Here is a 3,008-nt window from a genome sequence, read left to right on the forward strand (position 1 = left end):
AGCAGACTTTGTGCTGTTTAAGCTAGAGAGGTGAGCAGAGTAAATCTGATTCCCTGTGAGGATTTCTCTGGTGACATCCAATCCTTTCATACGACCGTACGCGCGAGCACCGTAAAACCTCTTCTAAAACTAAAAAAACACAGTGGAAAGAAAGAGAAAGAAGACGAACACCTCTGATGAATGTTTATCTACTGGCATAGCTGAATCGTAAAAGAAAAGAAAAAACGTAATTTGTTGTTGGGATAAAGATAGCCCTGATACAATAGGGAACCGGAGCTAACTCCTATTTGCCGAGAAGACACTACAGTCTGCAGTGCGGGCGAACGCCAGATAAGGTTTTTACAAATATCAACAAATAATATATCTTCTCTCCAGCATTATTGCTCTGGACGAAGAGAAAGATGAACTGTTTTCTTTTAAAAGGAAGAAAAAAATGAATATCAATTCCCACCTCGTTACTTCGGGAAGAAGTTATCTAGAAGACGAGGAAAGATCACGTGCATGAAAACGAGGCTTTGTGATTGGTTGTGATTGTGTTCGGATTTCTTCATCGTCCTGTTGTGGGCTTGTGTCTGTGTAAGACGAAGGGGCAGGCCCCCGGAAAAGATGGATAGAGAGGTTCAGAGAAATATTAGTCAAGAACCAGATAGCCATGCAACAGGGGATACAACAAACGAGAGAAAGGCGTTTGCTTCTCCCTTCGACCTCGTAAAGTAACAGGGGCTGGAGATTTTTAATTCTTTTTTAAGTAAGTAAAAGCAATGACGTCTAAGGTGTAGCAATTAGGCTCTCTCTCCACCGAGTACGGATCAGACAGGAGTTCAGTTCTTATATGAGGAGGTTAGTTATCGAACCCTTAAATTTATCTACCAGGACGGTGTATCCTTCATAGGCCGGGTAGGTCCTGATGAATGGTGACCTCACTCCATCTACCCTTCCCCTCTATCTCTCTATCTATCTATTTCTCTCTCTCTCTCTCTCTCTCTCTCTCTCTCTCTCTCTCTCTCTCTCTCTCCATCTATCTATCTTTTTTCCTCTCTCCCCGTCTCCTCTCTCGTTCTTTCGTTCTCTCCCTCCATCTCTCTCTCTCTATCTCCCCCTCTCTCTCTCTCTTTCTCTCTCTCTCTCTCTCTCTCTCTCTCTCTCTCTCTCTCTCTCTCTCTCTCTCTCTTTCCCTTTAGTTCCAAAACTAATTGAAGACAAGAAACAATGACTTCGACCTTGTGTATCCAAAATAGAAAAATACAGAAAACTAGTTTTCTCTTACTTCCAGGCGAGATAGAAATCAATGGAGCGAGGCCTATCTTAAAGGACTGAGTGCACGACTCGACAAAGGCCAAATAGGAAAAATGGCATTTATTGGAGATTTGCGTCAAGCCACCGATTTTCTATGTAACGAACTGGCAACTTTTATTTCTCGATGGGTGACCACACAGTGTCGTGTGCACTATCTTATAGGTGCAGAAACGTCAACAGTCTAACGTGTGAGAATTTGGACTTGGGTACAGTCTTGTTCTAACATGTTCAATTATGAAAGAGGTTACACTGAAACTCTCACATTGCTCACACTAATTAGCGACTACGCGGTCCAGGTAAGTCTGTTAATAAATCCACACCCCTTTTGTGCTTTTATTTCCTTTGTTTATGAACATTCTTTAATCATTCTTTTTATTTGCTTTGTTTTAATTATTTTACTTTATCATATATCGAAAATATTTGCCGTTCCATTGATCTCACTTCACACGACCTTTCTACAAATTAAGGCTAGATTAGATTGTAGTTCTTTCCCATGACAATAATAGGGCACGTCATTAGCTCAGTTGATATCATTCTGACCTAAGGAATGGATATCCTTGGTTCGAATTTCTTACAGGGTAGCCTTGACGTGAGTTGGCTTGGATATTTCTAAGGCACACCACATATATTTGGTTTGGTCCTATCGAAACCTACGTTAACTTCTGTGGTCCCGCCTCTTGAATAACGGTAGAGTGTTAAAAGGGGCGTTAAACCTATACCATTTCGCACTTTCGCATCAATATTTTATGTCATTTGGAAACTCGGACCATATTTACGCTAACATCGATTGGCCAAAGACAAACTGCCAAAGGGTCACTACCCGGGTTGTTAGATCCTGTAAGAGCTGGTAAATATCCCTCACATCATAAAGTCAGACGTCACGTAGTCACAGGCGTGGTACAACTATAGGTTTCTGGTTCTGAATCTTCTTCTCTTTTTGTTTAAAGAACTACTTGAACGAACCATCGAGAGGTGCAACCACGATACTAATTAGTAACACACGTTATTATGCGGGGAGTTGCTAAATTAATGTCAATTACTTTCGTCGTATCCTGAAGGAAAAGTTAGACGCCAGCAATCTTAATCAAAAACAACTACGCAGTTGTGAAACACTTAGTCACTTCTACGAAAAGCTTGTTAACACCTTTAGTGTCTCGCCCGAGGTTTTACAATAAATTACATTTTGGCAAGATAAGAGAAAAGTTGATTATGCAAGGGTTAATTTGATGTCTGCGCCATGCCAGGAAACCTTGGCTCTGACTCACTAGGTCGGTTATTTCATGTGCCCACAATACCCACACAACGACAATACCCACACAATAGTTGAAACTGGTGCAAAATTGATGGGGTATATGCGGTTGCAAATTGCACCTTTTACGTCATGAAAATGTCTGTATCCGCACTGAATGGTGAATGGTCTAATTATACATAACTGTGGCGGACATAGAAAACATTCGTTTTTTCACCATCAATCAGGGCAAATCAAGAAACAGTCCAGACGAAACTGGTGTTCTACGATATTTATAATACAAATTATCCGTTAATGAAAGCCGAGCAGCAATATCGTTATATAATTATGGGAAGCTAAATAAAAATGGCGAGTAAACAAAGCCGACGATGTCTGTAGAAAAAAGTCCTCACCACGCAACCCCTCCCCCGAACATCTCCCCACCCTCTCCCAAAGTGTGTTGTGTATGTCTTCTCTCTCTCTC

The sequence above is a fragment of the Aplysia californica genome, unplaced genomic scaffold, assembly GCF_000002075.1.
Source record: "Aplysia californica isolate F4 #8 unplaced genomic scaffold, AplCal3.0 scaffold00206, whole genome shotgun sequence".
Classification (NCBI taxonomy): Eukaryota; Metazoa; Mollusca; class Gastropoda; order Aplysiida; family Aplysiidae; genus Aplysia; species Aplysia californica.